The 8,392-nt window shown below is 40.7% G+C and overlaps 1 non-coding gene across 1 annotated transcript; it reads right to left on the bottom strand.

Moving 5' to 3' along the window:
* Positions 1-250: 250 nt before the first annotated feature.
* Positions 251-356, bottom strand: LOC129690545 (U6 spliceosomal RNA). The gene has a single exon (XR_008722303.1). It is a non-coding gene; the product is annotated as a U6 spliceosomal RNA (small nuclear RNA).
* Between the last annotated feature and the right edge of the window lie 8,036 nt (positions 357-8,392).

The raw sequence follows: 8,392 nt of genomic DNA, 5'->3' as shown, positions 1-8,392 counted from the left end.
CTACTGATCCATGAGCACGGGAGATCTTTCAATCTTCTGATGTCTTCTTCGATTTCTTTCTTTAGAGACTTGAAGTTTTTCTCAAACAGGTCTTTCATCTGCTTGGTTAGAGTCACACCAAGGTACTTTATGTTATTAGTGGCTATTGTGAAGGGTGTTGTTTCCCTGATTTCTTTCTCGGTCCTTTTTTCTTGGGTATACAGGAGGGCTTTTGATTTTTTTTTTTTTTAGTTAATTTTGTATCCAGCCAAAAAATACGGAATGCTTCACGAATTTGGGTGTCATCTTGCGCAGGGGCCATAGTAATCTTCTCTGTATTGTTCCCATTTTAGTATATGTGCTGCCGAAGCAAGCACTTATGTACTATTTTAATGTGTTTACTAAAAGCAATATTTTTAATAAAGGGTGCACAGCTTTTTAAAAATGCAGGTTTAATATTTTCTTTGTGCCTGAGCCACCTTTCCTGGTAAGAAACTTTTTTTCTCCAGCCCCTTACCCCTACTCACCACTATCTACAAACCCCAAAAGCCTAGCTTCAGGACTATAGCCCTGGAAATTTGTTTGTATATGAGCCATCTTTCTTGGAAAGTGGTGTGATGAAAACATCCCTCATCAAAGACACCTCAACAGCAAATGGAGATCATCACAGAAAACCACAACTGAACACAGATTAACAGACAGTATACATCCCAGCCCCAATGGACAGGATATTACTGTTTCTGTGTCTAAGGCTCAAGGAACACAGTGGAACAGAGAGTTGAAAGAATATAAAAGCCAAAATATCAGGAACTCTGTAGTGAAACAGTGTCTTCAAGGAATGGCTGCATAAACAAGACCCAAACAATGGCAGTAGCAGTGGACATATTAATGTCGACAGGTGGAGAATTTCATGAGGTCACAACCCTAGACAAAAAACTCCTTTATTGGTTGTCCCAATCTAAAGTGGTGAGCTGAAATCATAAACACCCCCCCACACACAGACACAGACACACACACACCAACTTGAGAGTGGGTAAAGTGTGTGGGAGGGTTGGAGAGATGATAGTTGATAGTTTTATACTGCTGTGGTTCAGGCCACAATCCACCTGATGGAAAACAGAGTTGGGAGACCTGTCACAAGAACCAAGAAGGTCATCATCCCAACTATGATCGGCATCCCAGACTTGTACCCTCAGGGGTGCCCCTGTGGCCAGGAGCACATCCCCATAGTCTAGCCTGTTGGCCCACTCGGGGTTGTTATTATTCCATATTGTATTGGTCCTAAGCTCTTGGCCACCAAAGAAGACCTTCAGATAGGCATCAGTGGCTGTGAAGTTGAGGGGCTGGAGGGGGAAAAGGGAGAAAGAAAATGGTGTAATGCATGCTTGGAACCAACAGAGCCTGGAGAGGGAGTCAGATCTTCACGTACTGAAGTTAGGACAGTTGTGAGCTCCTTTGCAGTTGCTGGGAACTGAACCTGCATCTTCTAAAAGGGTAGAAAATGCTCTTAACTGCTGATCCATCTGTACAACACTGCTCCCCAAAAAGTTTTGAGTTTGTATAACAGTTTTTTTTTTCAGACACAAGAAATAAGAGGCTGAGACTCATAGCCAAACTTTGGGCAGAGTGTAGGGAATCTTATGAAAGAAGGGGAGAGATGGAAAGACCTGGAGGGGACAGGAGCTCCACAAAGAAAACAACAGAAGTAAAAAATTTGAACACAGGGTCTTTTCTGAGACTGATACTACAGCCAAGGACCATGCATGGATATAACCTAGAACCCCTGCACAGATGTAGCCCATGGCAGCTCAGTGTCCAAGTGGGTGCTCTAGTAAGGGGAGCAGGGACCATCTCTGGTATGAACTCAGCATCTGGCTCTTTGATCACCTACCCCTGAGGAGAAAGTAGCCTTACCAGTTCATAGAGGAAGACAATGCAGCCAGTTCTGATGAGACCTGATAAACTAGGGTCATATGGAATAGGAGGAGGACCTGACCTCTTCCCTTATCAGTGGACTTGGGGAGGGGCATGGGAAGATATGAAGGAGGAAAGGTGAGATTGGGAGGGTTCAACAGACAGGGCTACAGCTGGGATACAAAGTGAATAAACAAATAAATAAACTTTAAAAATGGTTCAAACTCTGACACACACACACACACACACACACACACACACACACACACACCAGAAAAAAAAGAAACAAGAGGCTTTTTTTTTAAAAAAAAAAGATATTCCTAATTATTCATTTATCAGGAGGTATGAAAGCATGTATTTAGTCTTCCTTTATCTACTTAGTCATTGATGGTTTGAAATTCTGAAAACATGTATAAACTAGCAAGTTATTCATGCTCAGGGCATCAAGTGATAGTTACAGGTCAGCATTTTCACCACCACCATAATTTATTCACTCTATCTCATAGCCTGAAATATTTGGACAATCAAAGAAGAAAAATTAAGTAAAAATGAAAATATCTGTTTTAAAATTATGTTATAGGTCTTTTTATGTTATAGGTCTTTTCTTTGCAGCTTTAATTATTCTTTTTTATACCATCATTAGACTAACAAATCTTTGTTACTGAAGAGAAATATATAGTTCTAGTATTACAATCTAAATTTCCCTTTATGAAAAAAATTAATATTAAAAACGAAGACTTGATATGGGGAGTCTGCTTGTACCTTCTACTCCACATTGAGCAAAAACAGTATAAAAGATTTTCTTTTTTAGATGGGGTTTCTTTGTGTAGTCTTGTTTGTCCTGGAACTCACTCTGTAGACAAGGCTGGCTGAACTCACAGAGATCTTCCTGCCTCTACCTCCAGAGTGCTTAGATTAAAGGCATGTGCCATCACTACCCAATTTATAAAAGACTTTCATTATCTTCATCATCATCATCATCATTATACATCCTGACCACAGTTTCTTCTCCCTCCTCTTCTTATAGTCCTCCTCCCCACCTCCCTTCTGTCCCTTACCTAATCCACTCTTCCTCCAATTTTTCTTCAGAAAAAGGCAGACTTCCATGGATATCAACCAAACATGGTATATCAAGTTGCAGTAAGACTAGGCACTTCCTCCCACCCTCTCCAGCCCCCGTAATAAGGCTTGGAGAACACAACCCAGTATGAGGAATAAGGGTTCCAAAAGATGGCAAAAGAGTCAGAGACAGCCCTGTTCCACTGTTAGCAGTTTCACAAGAAGAGCAAGCTACACAACTGTACCAAAAAAGACTTTCTTAAAGGGAAGAATGTACTGTGTATCCTATGTGCTGGGTCTTTATAATGAAATAGAAATGAAGATGGAGATACTCCCTTACATTCACAGGGAGAGAGAGAAAGAGAGAGAGAGAGAGAGAGAGAGAGAGAGAGGAGAGGGAGGAAGGGAGAGAGAAAGGGAATTTTGCTGAATTTTCTTGAAAGCCCCGTACCCTAAGATAACCATGGAGCTTTCTAAAGTTGAGGTCCTGACTGAGAAGGCAGAGTCAGACTCTAGAAGTACAAAATAACAGCCCATATGCCAAACCACATGCATTGTGAGCCTCATACTTCTGAAAGAAGCTTTCAAAGGCAAGAGAGAATTCCCAATCTGGAGCCTACCAGAGACATCTGGTGCCTTAGAACTTCCCATTTTCCTTTGGCAGATCTTTCAGCTAATTTTACCACCTTGGTCAGAATGTGTGATTCTTTTTAAAGCTTATTCTAATTTTAACATATTCTCCCAGTTTCACTATTACTGGGAAGTGGCTCTGCTGTCTGGACCAGCCATGTAATGTTACCAGTTAGGTCATTCAGTAATTTATTAGAAGGGCAAAATAAAGACAGACAGGATAATTAATATAACGGGTACACAATCAGGTTTTAAAAAATCTGTCACACTTATGCACTTCTCCAACTTTGCTGTTCTAACAGATGCATGTGGGGAAAATGACAGTTGAATCAACATGTAGAAAAAGCCTTACATCCCACAGTCATTGCTCATCATGACTGTGCAGGAGCTAACTCTGCCAAAACAGATTTGAGAGGTCCCATCATCATACTGCCAGTTCCTTATAAACCAAATGCAAGGGGCATGCCTGTGTGCAGGGTTTTAATTCACATTTACCTGACGTGGATGGTAAGTAGGACGAGGACTGGAGGAAGTACTATGAATAATGTGCAAAGACAGGCATATAAGGAAACTGAGTAGCAAGAAGACGAAGAGTGTGAATGTTCAGCTGTACTCCTAACACTTGGAATTCCGTGGTGTTCACTCTAGACCTGAAATCGCTTATACACTTTCCTCAAATGATGGATTAGGAGAAGTTAAGAAGCTAACAAAGTTCCTGAGTCTACATAATGAATGACACAGTAATTCTAACTTCTATTCCAGATAAAGAGTATTTTTTTTTAACAAGATCAAACATTTTAATGCATGGCAAACTTTGAAGTAAGCCAATTCTTAATTTTTTTTTCGTGACTTGCATTTTCTTCTCTTTTGTTTTATTACATCAGGACAGAGCCAAGAGCTTGGTCAAAACATCTTTTAAAAATGATAATGCATTTCTCGTCCTGTGGAGTCAAGTCTTATTAGAATTAAGAGGACATGAAAAATGTGAAAACTGTTGCTCACCCAAGTCATCTGATCAAACAATAGATGATCTTCTTTTACTTTTAATATCTGCCTCTGTATAGATTAGTCATTAGAAAGGTTTCCTCTGACACCTCTCTTAAGTTCAGCTCTCTGTAAAACATTTCCCCGGGGATTCTTCAAGAAATATAACGCCAAGTTTGAAGTCTCAGCATGCTTCTTGGACCTCCACTCACTGCCAGTGCCACTTGCCTAACTGCAGAACCGTTCAGTACAATTACCCATTGGCCTCCTTTGATTCCCACGATGTTAAAGAGGAAGTGTTAGTTCTCTTGTTTAAACAATAGGGAATCTAAAGTTCTGGGAGGTGCTTAGATAAACTGGTTTTTTTGTGTATAATCTACATACTGTTAGGCCTCAAGCGGTATCTTTTAAAGACTAATGTTGGTAGTTCTTCAAAACAGAAAAATCACTCAAGATCAATTTGCCTAAGAAAGATTTCATGTCCAAAGTGGTTGTATAAGGTTACACCAGCAATGGAGGAGGGTTCTCCTTTCTCCACAACCTCTCCAGCATGTGTTGTCACTTGAGTTTTTGATCTCAGCCATTCTTATGGGTGTAAGGTGAAATCTCAGGGTCATTTTGATTTGCATTTCCCTAATGGCTAATGACAGTGAGCATTTCTTTAAGTGTTTCTTTGCTATTTGATATTCCTCTATTGAGAATTCTCCGTTTAGCCCTGTACCCCATTTTTAAATTGGATTACTTGATTTGTTGCTTTTTAACTTCTTGAGTTCTTTATATATTCTGGATATTAACCCTCTGCCAGATATAGGGTTGATGAAATCCTTTCCCAGTCTTTAGGCTATTATTTTGTTCTGATGACAGTGTCCTTTGCTTTACAGAAGCTTTTCAGTTTAATGAGGTCCCACTTATTGATTGTTGCTCTTAGAGCCTGTGCTGTTGGTGTTCTGTACAAGCACTTGCAAATCAATTTGGCGCTTTCTCAGAAAATTAGGAATAGTGCTATGTCAAGATTCAGCTATACCACTCCTTGGCATATATCCAAAATATGCTCAAGTACACAACAAGGACATTTGCTCAACCATGTACGTAGCAGCTTTATTCATAATAGTCAGAATCTGGAAACAACCCAGATGTCCCTCATTTGAGGCATTGATACAGAAATTGTGGTACATTTACACAATGGAATACTACTCAGCAATTAAAAACAAGGAAATCATGAATTTTTTCAGGCAAATGGTGGGAACTAGAAAAGATTAACCTGAGTGAGGTATCCCAGAAGCAGAAAGACACACAGGGTATATACTCACTTATAAGCGGATATTAGACGTATAATATAGGGTAAACATACTAAAATCTATATACCTAAAGAAGCTAAGCAAGGAGGAGGACCTTTGGTAAGATTATCAAGCCTCATTCAGAAAGGCAAACTGGATGGATATCAGAAGAGGGAGAAAACATGGAACAGAGTGGGAGCCTACCACAGAGGGCCTCTGAAAGACTCTACTCAGCAGAGTATCAAAGCAGATGCTGAGAGGAGACATATAGTCAAACTTTGGGCAGAGTGCAGAGAATGTTATGAAAGAAGGGGGAGCTTGAAAGACCTGGAGGGGACGGGAGCTCCACAAGGAGAGCAACAGAACCAAAAATCTGGGCAAAGTAGTCTTTTCTGAGACTGATACTCCAATCAAGGACCATTCATGGAGAAAACCTAGAACCCCTGCACAGATATAACCCATGGCAGCTCAGTGTCCAAGTGGGTTCCCTAGTAATGGGAACAGGGACTGTCTCTGACATGAACTCAGTGGCTGGCTCTTTGATCACTTCCCCCTGAGGGGGAATAGCCTTACCAGTCCACAGAAGAAGACAATGCAGACAGTCCTTATGAGACCTTAAAGGTAGGGTCAGATGGAAGGGGACGAGGACCTCCCCTATCAGTGGACAGGGGGAGGGGCATGGGAGGAGAAGAGGGAGAGAGGGTGGGATTGGGAGGGGATGAAGGAGGGGGCTACAGCTGGGATACAAAGTGAATAAATTCCAATTAATAAAAAATAAATTAAAAACAAAGAGAAATATTTCATTGAATGAACTGTAGCTTGCACAAAAGTCCTTCATGAAGGTGTCCAGCATTGTTACCATCTGATGACATCCCTGGAGATATGTTCAGTCTGATATAGAACTGACAGGTGATTTATTTGACCACGTTGTTCAGAAAAATGAGTCAACCTACATATTGAATAATACAGATATCATCTTACACTTAAAGCTTAGGCGTTCTCTAAAATAGTCATTAAGGGCTTTTGACTCAAAGCGTAACTAAATTATGCTACATTTGTCGAATGTCTTCTAGTCATTCCCAGTTTGGTAAGTGGAGCTTGTACTAAAATGATGAACACTATATTTGAAACACATGGTGGCTCTGCAGCATGGGCTTAGGCCACGAGAACTTTTGCCTCAATGCCTGCCACTACCTGTATACTGGCCTTTCATTTTTACAATCAAACAAAATAGGGCGGCTGCTGTTCAGATTATATTTCATGGTACCACCAGGTGAGACAAAGGCAATAATAACTTATTTTTAAAAGTAAAGTAGACTAAGGAATTATCGATCCCTTCATTCTCATATTGTCTAGTATAACTGATCTTTTGGCATGTGGCCTAATCTATTTCCTGAAACGATTTATGCTCTGGGTGCACTGAGTAGCACGGTGATGGAAATCAATGCTACTTTAATATATGGATCAGAGACTCCTTTGAAGTAACAGTTATTTATATAGACAAATTCACAGCTAGGTAAAACTATTAACAAGCTCTGTGGCACCTGCTGGTGCTGTGAAAACTGGTCATTAGGGAAGTAGCTTCCTGGTTATTGCCAACTAGATTTCTTTGTGTTCTGTGGCCAAAGTGTGTGTAGTTTTCAGCAACTTGTTACCATCAAGTTCTGGTGGGGAATCTAGAGCATTGCAATTGCCTGGATTGTTTTGGAGGTCTTCAGGGCACCTTGGGCAACTACTAGAGGGAAGGAGGTATCCATGCATGCACTGAAAACTGTGGCTTCTGAGAGGAGCACTATCCTCTGTTTAGTATAACTTCAACCAACTGTTATTTTATATGAATACAAACACATGTATACATGCACATGTGTGTGTGTGTGTGTGTAAGCTTTAAAAGGTAGCAGGATTTCATGTAGGCATAAAGTTATTGTATAATTCAAATGCTGATTTTTGTAACCCCCATACATATCTGGTTGCAATCCTTGTTTTGAAAGTCTGTCTTAATGTTGGGTAAACACTGTTCCCCAATTGTCCCCTGATATCCTAATAAAGCAGCTTACAGCCAGTCACTGAACAGGGGGAGAGAACAGGGCTAGACTCCCTTCCAGTCAGGGGAGGAGGATATGGAGGAGGAAGTAGGGGATTTAGCCTTGGACAATGGTCCAGGAGATAACAGAAGAGAGGAGCTGGAACATGAAAGCCTTAAAGGACAAGTATCTCTGGCATGTATGCTGAGAGAAAGCCAGATTTTCTTATGGGATTAAGAATAGAGTAATAACTGCACAGGAATTGTGCTGTGAAGCTTGTTAAGATAATATAACAGAGTCTCAATTATTTGTGTGATAGCTGGGTTAAGTGAGAAACAGAAAGAAACAATTTTGTAAAAAACAACACTAACAACCTCATAAGGCTTTTAGACATCCTTAGTGCTAGTTGATGACGTCTGCGAAAGGGAGCATCAGCTCTCTTTAGGGAGGCAGCCCCCGATAGGCTGATCATGCTCCGGCTGACGGCACCATACCCATGAGTGTATGGGCAGAGCAAATCGAACC

The sequence above is a fragment of the Psammomys obesus genome, unplaced genomic scaffold (genome assembly GCF_907164565.1).
Source record: "Psammomys obesus unplaced genomic scaffold, mPsaObe1.curated_primary_1811, whole genome shotgun sequence".
NCBI lineage: Eukaryota > Metazoa > Chordata > Mammalia > Rodentia > Muridae > Psammomys > Psammomys obesus.
The sequence above is the reverse complement of the archived record's forward strand: the minus strand, read 5'-3'. Positions and strand labels throughout refer to the sequence as shown.